Consider the following 14375-nt stretch of genomic DNA (forward strand, 5'->3'; position numbering starts at 1 on the left):
CACGTAACCATGTCTGTCCTTATCAACATCAATGTGAAGTTACATATGTTAGCAAAATATGTGGATATAGGCCAGGGTAACATCAAGGGACATTTGCCAGGTCCTAATTGAGCAATAAGGCAGGGTGTAGACTCTGATCCCATGCTTTGGTATGTTGCTAGGCAAAGGGCAAAAGCTCTGTACTATCATTCAACAAGGTGTGCTGTCATTGCACAATAACTCCATCCTGTGCACTGGGATGATTACAGAGTGCTATTTTCAGTGTGTAGAAGGTACTTCATTTATGTATATTTTATTCTGCTGACAGGCAGAGGAAATAGCTTCTTGGTAAATGTCATGTTATAGTAAGTGTATGGCCTATTTTTAGCTAGACAATAATGTGAAAGGTGCTGCTCTTTACAGGTCACTGTGGGAGTTCATGGTCTTGCATACAAAGGCTGGATGGGAGACGTGAAAAGGCCAATGCCTTGTACCTGCTGTGAACTGTGGGCATGCAGAATCCTACCTGTGCTTGAGAGTGAGGAAAGAGGAGTTCCTTGCTACCTCTGAGACTGAAAGGTATACCTATAGCAAAAAGGTAGACCTATATAGCAAAAAATTACCAAGACATTTTGTGAGAAAATCCAGATTATGTAAAGGATAACACTGCTTCTTGGAAAAAATTTCTTATAGGAAGCAGCATGAAATTGTTTTCAGCTTCACAGTTACATTGTCATTTTGCTAATCCTCACAAATATTAATAAAGGAATGATGAGACAACAGCAAATGTAAGCACAGGAAGCAAAAACTGCCTAAAGCATCTGGATATGATTATGTAAACACGATGTAATAAGAAAGCTGAGAGATTTAACTTTTGAAATATCCTTTATTCCCTTTAAAAAAAAAGTCCTTTCAGAATACTTATCTTATTCCCAAGCAGCCTTTCAGTTGTTAAAGTAATGCAATTTTCATTCAAGCTCCTTACTACTCATGATCAATCTACTCTAAATTTGATCTTTTATCCAAACTTTTCCTGGCATGTACTCTGCTATATAACCCTTTAATTTGAGAGAGGTGTGTGGTTAAATTTGAAGGGGACATTTTGTTTCTAACTGCTATATGTACTATTTTACTCCAACCCACTAGTAAACGAAATAAATATTTTGAACTTTTAGTACATGGCATAGTTTCTTCGTTACTGACATAGTGACCTCTTCTTTAAGGGCATGAAGCTGAACACTCTCCAGTCAGCCAGGCTAGTCACACCCACAGTTAACTTTGCTACTCATTAAAATTCCCAAGGGATAAATCTTTTAAGAATACTGTTATATATAAGAATACTGTCATATATAAGTGTTAGAAATTTTAATATTAATTCTACTAGTTTTTGGCTTTTTTCACCCTTAGTAATTTCATTTTTTAATGATGTGTGGGTTTATTTTTTTAGCCCTTTTTAGACTTCACTTTATTAACAAATTACCTTAAATCTACTCTTTGTATAGAATTTATACTAAACTCATTTTGACCTATTTGTCACTATCTCTTCATAGATAATCATGCAAGAGACATTGAGGAAAATGCAGAGGACAATCAACGCTTCAGTAACTTGAACACTTTATTAAAGTAAGAGAAATATGCTCCTTTACTGTCATTTTATACCTATCTGATAATATAGAATGACAGGAGAGTCCAGAAGGGAGAAGTAGAAATGGTTCATGTTTGACATTTCTAAAACATCCCCTGTAATGTGCAGAAAATCCTGCTTACCCTCAGTAGCTCTTGGCAGAACATGGTCACTGCAGAGGTCTCTTTGGTGAACTTATATCTCATATTTTAGTAGTACTAGGATAGGCCAAGTCAGTTTGTTTATGGGGCCACCAAAAATATTTCTGCAGTGGTCAGAAAAAAAAAAAAAAGCATTCTCTCTTTTGCTTTTTTTTTGCTGTTTAAGCACCGGGCTTAAAGAGACACAAATGACACATGAGGCCAAACACAGACTCTGTTGTCTTTGTTTTTTTTTCTTTTTTTCTTTTCTATTTTTTTTTTTTTGCCCAAAGCACCATTTAAGCTGAATTTTTCCAAAAGGAAACACATAAAATGAGGCCAAGACAGATGTCTGGCAGGGGTATTTTCAATTCAGTTTGTTGGAGTATGATAAGGTTATAAACAAGAACAGTGTTTCCCTTGACCAGCAGTTAGTCAACCATAACATCAGAAAGTTAACTAACTTTGCTCATAATTGTAATAAGGAACTACTGACTGCCAGACTATTACATTTTTGCCCATAATATTAAGTTATAATAGATAATTACAAGTGTCAAGGTGGGCAGCTGTTTCTTTGAATGAATATTGCCCTTTCATTTTTTTTAATTTATGTAAGATACCAAAAATGTTAAAAATGAGTAGTCATTCATTATATAAAGCAGCAGCTGAGCAGTAGGTGGAGTAGTCATTGCTTTTTCCTACTCCTAAGTAAACACACATACAGCTTCATTTTTTAAATTGATTTTATTTTGATGGCAAAAAAGGGGATCTCTAATGACACAGAGTTTCAATTGGTAAATCTTCTTTGCAGTTTTTCTCTTTAATCTTGAGAGCTGATGTAGTTCATTCTAATTGCTCACAGCATCAGCTTTATTCTCTTGAAGGAACTTGCTCTCTTTTTAGTTTTCCTTTAATGTTTGGAGCCCTTACCAGGAATGGTAATCTTCTTAAGGTGTTAGCAGGAGACACAGAATGTACCAAAACTCATACCTAATGAAGTATCCCATTATCAGGATCACCCAAATGACTCAGGTTTGTCATAGATGCAGCATACTCCTTTATATGATTTTGTAGAATTAGAAAGGAAAGAAAAGTTGGGGGATTGATTTGTCAGGTTAGAAAAAGGTTATGAAGATCATTGTACCTAAGTAACAACAGTCTTTAAATACATTCAGGTCTATTTATTATCACAGCTAGCCAGTATATCTGGGTTATTTGATTACATGCAGACGTTCTGGTTCTGTGTTCCACACCTTATGTTGAGGAGCCCGTAATTTATAATAATCCTTTTCCCAAATTCCCCTCTTTCTGCAAGCTGGCACTGGATCCCATGGAGACAGAAACCCTAGGGGAGCTGTGAGATGCTACTGCACATCTTGGTTATAAACATTTCCTCTGACCATGGCTTTGCAAGCTGATGCCTTCACATACTGCAACACGTTGTCCAGGCTGAGCCATGGAAACCCGCAGTTGTTACCCTACAACGGGACGGAGAGAGCAGAGCATCCTCCAGGAACTGGTCTGGAGATGGCCGGTATGTCCTGCAGTAAAAGCCCAAAAATCAGGTGTGACTGGCAGCCTCACTGCTGATTTCTCTCTATAAAAGCCCAGAATGGGGATGGCTCTGGAAACTCTGAAGCATTTTGATTTTTTCAGCACAGGTTGGGAGTTGCCATTGTAGCACCTATTGAAAAAGCAGTGGTTTGCATCACAAGAGTGGGATGAGACATAGCGATACTTGAGCTAAGTCACCACCACTTCCCAGCACAGTTCAAGGTGTTGACTGGTCCTGGAGTAGCTGGCATCCTGCCTAGGGAAAGATCACTTCTTTCACCATCTTGTACAGTAGTGATTCTAATCTGCCAGATGAATCTTTCCTTTCCTAGAGCTGAAATCTCTGTGACTGACAGAAGATCATATTTGGAGGCTCCACTCTTCTGAAATTGGCTTATTCTGGAAGTCTGCCAGTGTCACAGCCTGGCAAAGGGGAGGGATCAGAATTACACTTGGCTATTCACTCAGTCTTGTGAACTGTTGCATCACCGCTGCAGGATGTTACAAGCTTTTGAGTTTAAGGGACAGCTCTTTGCTTTAGTCTTAGTATTGTTTTCAATAATTTCCACATATGTAAGATTGGAAAAAAATATTCACTTCTCAGGTCTACTGCACTTTGAAAATGTAAAACTTCTCTGTTCAATAACCATTTCTCCATCTTAGCTGAAGAAGACAGGGGGAAAAAAAAGAAAAAAAGCCCAGCATGAAATCCCAGGAAGCAACAGACTGAAGACACACATAGAAAGATTAGATGGCAATAGTTATTCATTCATGCCTTGTGAGACAAATAAAACAACTTTACATTCATTTCCTCCCCACACCTCCACCCTTTTCTAAGGTTAACAGAAAGGATTCCTTTCGTACAGAAGTTATTTTAAGATCTTGAACAACTTAGAGATCTAACATCTTTTTCCATGTGTATAAATAACCCCACCTGTTGCAGTATCATATATATGTGATCATTAAAATAGATACAAGTAAAAAACAGTAGTATACATTTCAATCTAAAAGTGATTCTAGGAACAAAGCAGACATGACTAGCAGGAGTTTCCTTTTTCAACAAGATAAAAGGGATTGTCTAGATTGAGGTGGATTTTCCAGAGTCAAAAATCTATCATACACCCATCAACATTGTAAAAGTTAGTGGAAATTGAAAAAAAAAAAAAAAATTTTTTTTCCATGACCAAGCTGTTGAAGTTCACAGACAATGTTGTGTCACTGCACAAAGTAAGGGCTGCCAAAGTGGTGCCAGAGATGCATCAAATTTGTTTCAACTTCACAAATTCATGAGTTCCCTTTTTACTGTTGCATCTGAAACAATTACAGTTCTCCAGGAGTTAACAAAGTGCTTCCCCCTCATTTTCCAATAGAGATCTGAGACACAAACTGAGAAAGCTCCAAGTTATTTTGCGATAAAGTCAGCACAAAACATGAGAAGACACAGCATCTGTGTCAAACTTTGCAGGCTGTTTCTAACTACAAATGAACAGCCATACTGCAGAAGAAAGAGATCTGAGACTAAGCTTTGTGCAAATTGTTCTCAGTGAACTACAAATCCATTGTGCAAAGGTGGTTATTTTAAAGTTATTATTTGGCTTCTTTGGTGATCATATGACGTTTTCAGCACCTAGAAATCCTTTGCTTATGACAGTGTCTGAATGAAATGTTGTTACTGACGTAACAATTATCTCCTCACCCCATAGCTTTCAAGTTACGACTTAATGTTGAGAAAACTGTGGGCAAAGTGAGTGAAATAACTTCAGTACCTTCAAAGGATGTGGTTAGAATAGTCTGCAGGGGTGGGAAGAGAGTTTTCCTTTGCAGTTGGTAGAGCAGCAACAACAGAGTGTCTTTCAATTGCTTCTGTATTGCAGCTCAGGGCTTTTAGCCCCTGTCTGCTGCACCCACACACGATCTGGTACAGACACTTAAAAAGCACATAGCAAGCTCTCAGCTCAAGGAGTCCTTTCAAAGCAAGCTTCAGTCACCCAGGGGGCCAGCAATCTGTAGAGGCTGCTTTTTCTATCCCTGAGATGGAGCACCACTTTGGCTCTGCTGCACTGGGACCACCCTATGCCCATGGTGAAGGAATAGGATTTGCTTTTCATTAATTCTGTTACTATAAAAAAATCCTGTAGGATATTTTGTAGTTAGAGCACTGAATCATTTCTGAAACTTCTTATTCAAATATTTGTTTTATATGGCAATGGTATTAGTAATGTACAAGTTTTATGCACTGCTATTTCCTCCCACACCCATTGAAAACTAACAAGAGCCAGCCTGTCAAAATAAGCATGTGAATTATAGATCAGCTATAACATGCTTCAAATAGCCAGTGTTCCAGCCTAGGTGATACTACATAACTCTGCTTTCCCTCTGTTTGCAAAACTGCACAGTCTACACTTCACAAAAAAAAGCCTACAAACTGAAGTCTGGAATTATCCCATCTCATTGAAGATACTCAAAACAGATGCTTAATAACAGAGAATTTTCACCTATTGTTGATACAGAGACAGAAAATTTCCTTTTAGCTCAGCTAGTATTTAAGTTACCCTTAAGGAGAGCCACTGCTGCTACTGACAGAGCCCAAGGTGACTCTGATTCCGTTTTTCTTCAGGTACATACTTCATTTTCAAGAAGAAAAGGAGGCAAGGCTACCTCTGACTGCCTAAAAAGTTTGCAGGAAGGCTGAGCTCACTCTTTCTACTCTGACCTTTTTATTCATAGACTGCATCCCCTTGGAGGTGGGCTCTGGCATTACTCTGTGGTGCCAGCTGCTCCCAATATTGGACACTTAATACATACATTGTCCTGTAGGTAATATTCAAAGTGATCAGGAAATGGGTGTAAATAATGTGCCTGCAATGTTTGCTCATGTGGGGTAATAAAAAGGAAAACTCACTCTGAGGAGCTACACAGGGGCGTTATGCTACAGAACAACTGTAATAAAACAGCAGTGGAAATTCAACATTGATAAATGCAAAACCATTTACAAGAGGGAAAATAACCTGAACTGCATGACCCAACAATGCACTCTGATCATGGAGGGGATACAGAAACATTGGAGTCATTAATACAGCCATAGGCACAGACTGTCACATTGAGCATAGCAATTAGTAGTGATCAGAAATGCAAGTCAGAATCAACAGCTATTATAAAGAAATACAGAACAAACAGTGTGTCACTATAAATCTATACAGTTGCTATATCCTGAATATTGAGAAGGTTTCTAGTTTCCCAGCCCAAAGGGTATAGCAGAAGCAGAAAAGGAACAGTGAAATGAGATCTTTTATAAAAGGAATTATTAAATAGATGGAGATTTTTCAGCTGGGAAAAGCAATGGGATATAATACAGAGCCTATAAAATCATGAATGACAGGGAGAAAGTAAGTGCAGATTTACTGTTTGCTGCTTCTTCTAACACAGTAACAAGGGGGTATAAAATTAAATTAGGAGGTTTGAATGACACAAGTTCAAATAAAAAGTAACTTCTTCATATATATACAATTAAGTTATGGAATGCCTGGCCACAGGATGCTGCAGTTGCTAAGAGCACATGAGGGCTCAAAAGCAAATCAGAAATATCTGCTGTAGAGAAATCCACTGATGGCTATCAAATAGAAAGGAACTGCTACAGGTTCAGCAAGCAAATGGGCTGCAAATCACTGGGAGAGGAGTTGGAGGCACCACTCTGAGCATGTGGCATGTGCTTGCACTGTTCTTGTCCTCTGCCATGGACATTTGCTGTTGCCCCGAGTGTAAGACACTGCGAGATGGACCACAGTTCTGACTTTGTAAAGTCATTTTATGGTGTTGGTGTCCCTATAAAACTCCTATGGTTCAAAAGAAGAAAAGCTCATTTTAAGTAAGATCACATATCTTTTTGTCTGGTCAATGTCATCACTTAGGTAAATGGAGGGTAAAAAAATGCTCATGGAAATCCAAACAGGAAGCACTTTGCAAACAAAGAGGCACAGGCTGGTGCCTGCAGAGCTGCTACTCTTCATGCTCCATGGGACCTGAAAGGGACCTCTGCTACATTCAGCCAGAAGGACAATGATTGTTTTTTGTTTTTTGTGGTTTTTTTGGGGGTGGTTTTTTTTTTTTTTTTTTTTTTTTTTTTTTGTTTTTTTTTTTTTTTCCTTTCTAGATAGGGGCAGATCTGATGCTTATCGTTTGAAGACTGTGACACACCTGGGCAGCAGCAGCACAGAACTGCCAGAATCATGACAGTAACTCTTTCTGGCTAATGTTCTGATGATAGCCAGGCCAGCACTCCAGGAAAACTCTCACATTTTAGTGCTCACACAGACTTCAGTCTTCAGTGCCAGCAGCATGGTTACACTGAAAGTGTAGCATGAAGCAAGGCTTTGTTCCAAACAACACAGAACCGGCTCATCCAACCGGCCCTACCTCTGGGTGTAGGGTGACCTTCACGATTAGCCTTTTAAAAGCCTTTCACTATATATGGCACTTTCAGTCTTGGCAAGATAAATCTGAAGGGGGAGCAAAGGGATGTCTCATGATGCAAGTACTAAGGCATTCTTGGATTTTCAAGAAAAAATACACAAAACAACTTCCTGACTCAAAGAGAGCTGTATCTGGCATGGGAAACTTCTACATTAGACCTCATCTTGACAGGGACGTATTAATCACACAATTTAGAGTTTGTTTAGGTGGAAGTCATAATAACTTCGTTGCAATGACTTTGCTTTCCATGTTTTTAAAATGCATTTTATGTTTTACATGCAAGCTGGATAAAGTCCTGATCAGTAACATTTATATCATTGCCCTGAAAGATCCTGTTCTACAAAACTCAAAAAAATTAAGAGATGTATCAGCCAAGCTGGAGAAGAAAATTTAAACCAACAAAAATGTGAATAATAATTTACTCAGAAGAATTTAAATAGATCTTCAGAAAGCCACAATTGAGAAAGATGCACACACCTGGCTAAAACCAGTCATCTGAGGAAGGACTGGAGAAAGTTAATATTTTGCCAATACTTCTGTAGACAAAATAGGGCAACCAGGTAATTATAGGCCTGTCAGTTTGACATCTATTCCAGGCAGAGTGATGGAGTTGCTGATAGGAAAGTCAATTAATAAAGTATTAAAACAGTGCAATTTAATTAATGGCAATCAACACAGATTAATGGAAGAAAGATCTTATCAAATTAATGTGCTATTTTTAAAAGACTACAAATTTGGTGGATAAAGAGAATTATGGTAATATTTTATATTTTGACTTTGGATGCATTTGCTATACAGTGCTATGAGTGATTCTGACGGAAAACAGAACTAACATAATGAACTCTCCAAAACAACTAACTTGTTTTAAAGCTGACTATCATGGGATCCAACACCCTAACCTAAAGTGGGGCTCAGAGAGTGGGTTCTGCAGGCACTGCTTACCAGCCCCATGTTAATGATGATTCCAGCAATACAGAAGGAAGCAGTGCCTTTGCTATTACTATTTTTCAAGGAACCAAAATTTGGAAGTGGGCAGAAGTGGACAATGCCATTGTTTGAGGAGCAGGTGCAAAAGAAATACCAGGTATTTCCATTTCACTCAACATAAAGGACCTATTTAAGAACAAGTACCTCAGGCCATACTTCACATAAGGATTCTTCTTTGGGAAGCTGAGACTGAAGAATGAATTGTGGGTCCTGATAGATCCCCAGCTGAGCCCCAGAGCCCCCTGAAATTGTGTTGCCAAGAAGGCCTGTGCAATCTTTTTGGGTGTGCAGAGATGCTGTCCATCAAAGGGCAGTAAAGGGCTTCTGTTACTTCTGCATTTGACATTGCAGCAGGTTGACCCTTGTCCAATAAAAGTATTGGCATAATGTCGGTCCTGATATCAGCAGCTCAGGAAGGATGTTGGCAAATTGGAGGTAGTTCAGAGAAGAACCACAAGAATATGAATAAAAAGTTGGCAGTAAAATGGAATGACTCCACAGGGTAAGTCTATTTAGATTTAGTATATCAAAGCAAAGGCTAAAGAGTAACTTGATTACGGTTTGTAAGTGCTTTCATGTGGAACAGATACTGCCTAATAAGGGAGCTTTTGCTCTGCTATAAAAATATACAAGGAAGTCCAATGGCAAGTTGAAGACACATCATTTCTGCTACATTAAGGATAGGCAACTACTGCAAACATTTATCATTTTCTATGCTAAAGCGGTATGTATTTTCTGTCTTGTCCTTCTCAAGCCCTTCTCTTGTTCAATTGAAATCAATTCTAGGTAAGCTAATTACTCATGCTGAAGAGTTAGAAATTATCTTAAGGTGGTTTACACCTTTTACATATATGAATGCAGCTGCAACATACATTTTTAAGTAAATAAAGAAAATACATTTGTCAGTGAAGAATGGGATCCAAATTTAGCTGATGGGAGTTACTTGTGCACATCAAGAGAGGCTTTGTGAATGATGGGGGTGATGTTTCTTTCTAGCTCTGCTTTAGGAGCCTGCTTATTTTTCAGTGCTACCCAAAAAGCTGGCAAGAAAAAGTATTACAATGAGGTTTTGGAGAACAGCTCCCAGAAGCACATCCAGTTGTCATGTTTCCATCTCACATTCGCCTCCACCACCATCATGCTGATGGGTGTAACTGAGGAAGCAAAACCTGCTTAAGAGGGATTTGGTTCAGGTCATGCACTTGTCTGTAAAACAACTCCCCAAGGAAACCTCAAGTAAAAAATGAGTGTTATATATCCCTAAAAGAAAAGAGACCTTAATGGCAACTGTTTGGATTGTGTTCAATCTTAAAAGGTTAGGAATAATAATCACAGCATTTCATATCTTCCCTCCTCTATAAGGACTTCCCTGGGATGTGCAAACACAGCACTTTTATTCCTGATCTTACACCCATGGCTTTGCTCTACTCACCTAGCCCATTACAAAAGAAATAAAAAGAAATATGCCCCACCTCCCTCTCCTCTTAACAATACCAGTATAACTTAAAATGTGGAAAATATAAAATAAATGGTACTTATATCTGAGCAATGAGGGAGTGTTTTTCCTCAGGTTATTTCATAAAGCTAAAAGAGAGGGATGTTCAGAAGAGAATTCAACTATGTATGATTGATTTAAATTAGCAAGGGATAGGATTGATATGGATATACATAACACAGCCACTTTTTAATTTCTGGGAATGGTGCCATCCGTGAATAATGAGAGTTAGTGGTAACAGAGAAATGTAAGGTCTAGCTGTGGGAGCCAACAGCCCACAGCCTTGACAGTCAGATTTGGAGGGCAGTGTTGTGATTTAGAAGGTCAATTTGCTTTTGCTAATGCTAAAACCCATCAGCAATGCATTCAACATAGAGATGGAGACTTGTAAACTACCGGGAATGATTAGGCTGGGAACATACTGTGGTTGTAGCCATAGCTAGGACCTGGGGATGTAATACTATTGCTTGGAAATACCTAATACTTAAGTGAATCCAGAATCAAAGAGAAAGATCACTGACTCTTGAGCTGAGGACTTTTTGCTTCCTGGGCAGACTATTCTTTCATACACAGATTTATTTTCCTGAGGACAACAAAGACACTTTTTGGGGTCCTATATTAACAAACATATAAGGGCAAACCTCAAAGAACTTTCTTTAATTGCTTTATTTTTTTTTTCTTTGCAATTAATGTACAATATAACAAAAGGCAGCTTGCAGAAATGTTGGACTCACTTCTCTCTACCTCATTTAACTGGCTTCTGTACATAAATTATATTTTAGAGTGTTTTAAATTTTTTTTTATTCCACTGTAGTTAGTTGTAATTCTTGCAGTGAGTTATTCAACAACACCTTTTCTTTTTATTGTCTGAGTGAAGAATGAAGCCTAAGGCTTGATTCTAATTGCAGATATGGCACATAGGTATTTATCCTCACATACTTTATTGTATCCTTATTTCACACACACATAAGCCCCACACATGCAGTTCATGCAAATGGGTACATTTCTTGTCAAGTTACCTCTTGACAGCATCTCATTAAAAATAAAAAAAAAAAATGGATGCACATACCAAAAGTCAAAATCATAATATTTTTTAAAGAAGAGATGCTTGTCTCCATGTCTTTGAATTGCCTTTTTGATGTATGGCAAAAAGTCTTGTCCCTTTGCTGTCCCATGATTTATCACTTTCCTTAGCCTCCCTTACTAACATGCTAGAGTTATAGCATAAACAATAAGAACAATTACAAAAAATATAAAAAATGTATTCAAATTGGCATGGGGATCTAGCCTTGACAACTGATGGGGAGGTAGTTTCAAGTGTATTTTGAGCTAGCTACTTGGATTCATATTGCTGAAATAAGACTGTCTTCTCACTATGACAGTTCTCGGCACTTAATAGTGTTTTAATGTTCCCAGTAGGCTCAGCTCTGCACTTTGTAAATCAGCAAAAAAATAAAATTAGGGTCTTTCTTTTACCACTTCAAAAATTATTATCCTTTTTGTTCTAGCTTGTGTTTGTACACTGATAATATATTTTCTGTAAAGGGACAAGGAGCAGACTGACCTGGAAAAGGAAGTCTTTTAAATATAGGACTGTCTTTGATCACTCGCAAGACTTATACTCTGATCTAAGCTCATTGACATCAATGGAAGAAAGACTGCTATTGGCTTGGAGGGAGGGTTGGCTCCTGTCCACACAGAGTCCATATTTGCAAAAGCAGATGTTAAAAGATAAAACAGACTGAAAATCAGAGTTACAGAAAAAAGATACTTTTTTCTACACACAGCCAGATTTATTACACACTTTTCATTTAATAACTTTTACTCAGTCATTGAAACAGGATACTCCAATTTTTTCACCTGTTTCTGCGGTTTACTTGCAGATAAACCTTGGATACAGAATAGGAGAGAGTTTGTTGGATGATTTCCATAGCATGAAAATGTAAAGTCTTCTCCATAGATTCTTCTGGGATACTTAAGAATAGGAAAAAGGCTCCTGGGAGAACATCACAGGCACCCCGCCCCACACACACGCCCTCGCCTCCCCCTTTCCCCCCTTCCACTCCTGCAGCTGCACTTCCTGCAGAAAGAGCAATTCCAGAGAAGGAACTCAGCACTGTACTACTGGACAACATCATCAAAGAAGTAGATAATTGTAGGATCTGTTTAAAAGATAAAGAAACTTCTAATTGGATTGTCTCTTTTGGTGACAGTTTCCAGGCAAGGTAGATCAGCTCAGTGAAGTCCAAAGAGTAAAAGTCGGTTAGTAAGCAGTCATAAAAGGAATCCTTCCTAGCTAACTTAATTCTGATGTGTCTTCAGAAAGATCATGGGGAGATATGATAGTTTTCTCATATGGCAATCTGCTGGCTACTTCTTTGGTAGGTAACATTGATTCACTAACTGTTTTGTCATAGATACTCAGAAAATATCTCTCATTCAATTGAATGAGGAAATACAACGAAACAATATTTGGCACTACCAACACAGTTTACTTTAAACTGGAGTTTGCAAGTGTTATGAACATGACATTTAAACTTGGACCAACAAATGGCATCCCTTTAGCCCTGACATTCTGGCTGATGTGTTTCAAGTCACATCTCTCCCATTTGGTTAAGCACGACAGCTGTAGGAGACTGGATGCAGTTAGGCAAAGCTTCAATGCTGACTTGGTTTTCAGACTTTGATCTGATTTTTATGATCTCATTCATTTTCCCATCTCACATGTTATATGTTGATCTTCCTCTACAACTTCAGTTGACTGACACAGACTAAAACAGAATTATGCACACCTAATGTCTCTATGAGGCAGACAAAGGGGTTTGCTCATTCAGAGCTTATTACTTTAACATTGGACTGAAATGGCACTATCTTCATTGACATAGCTGAGAGCAGAAGCAAAGTTTACAAAGTATTAGGTCTGGGGAGGGATTCTATAGCAAAGGGAGTGAAATGATTAAAATATTCTGAAAGAGTAGAACTCATCAGATGGATAGGCAACTGTGTCATTAGACAGTATATATCCTTTTATGCCTTACAGCATAGATTTAATTCAGAACCCAAAATTTATAATATCTTAATTCCAAATTTGTATATGGAATCCCTTCTTCAGATTTAGATCCCAATTCTGATAAAAATCAGGAGTTTCCAACCAGAGGTTTAGGATTAATTAGACTTTTAAGCCCTATATCCTTTCACTTCTTTCTCTTGTTGGCCTTGGAGGCTCTGGATAGACTTTCCAGAGTTGCTAGGGACTGTGGCTCCAGCTGATGCTGGGTAACTAAGAAAGTTAAACAGAAAACATTTATTTACAGAACAAAGGTTGATGCAAGAGCCTAGGTCTTTGTCATAGTCAGAAGGAGTATGCAAGGGGAGAGGAAGGGAGAAATTGTGTAAAAAGCCATCTACTAAGAAAAGAATGTTTGATTTGGATCACAGGATGTGATACTGGAGAACGTATTGCATAACTTCATGGCTTGTCCTTATTTGCAATGATTCAGTATCCGGCACTGCTCATCTCATTTCTAAAAATGGTATTGAAAAGTTACAAACTATTCAGAGGTGATGGGAATAAGTGAGGAAAGGCAAGAAAAGCACCTTTTCATTCTACAGCAAATAGCAAACACTAAGTCTGCAGGTTGTCTTACATGTTGTTGCAGATCACTGCATCTGTGCCCTTCCTCACTACCCAAGTAACATTCACCAGGTTAAATCTCTGTTTCCAAAAGCTCGTCTTTTCCATGCCAAATTTAAAATCATGACAACCTTTTTCCTCATGGTATTTATCATTTAACTGTAAAACAGGGCATTTATAGCTCCTGGAGATAAGCCACGAGGCAGGTGCAATGCTGTGGAGAGCCATTTCCAAAGCCTCGCCTGTCAAGACTGCACCCTGACTGCAGCATCCCTAGCATCTTTGGAGCCCTGTTCAGAGCTTATTTCTCTTTTCCTCAAAGCAGGCACCTGTGACTGACTCCTCTGTTGTTCATTTAATTGTTGTCACACTCACTGCCTTCTACCCCTTGATAACAGGTATCACCCAAACTCGCAGGTGTTCACCCCAAAACAACCCTTCTCCCATTTCTGATCCTCCCCTCTGCTGATGTGGGGAAAGGACACTCAGGAC

The sequence above is a fragment of the Lonchura striata genome, chromosome 3, assembly GCF_046129695.1.
Source record: "Lonchura striata isolate bLonStr1 chromosome 3, bLonStr1.mat, whole genome shotgun sequence".
NCBI classification, from domain to species: Eukaryota; Metazoa; Chordata; class Aves; order Passeriformes; family Estrildidae; genus Lonchura; species Lonchura striata.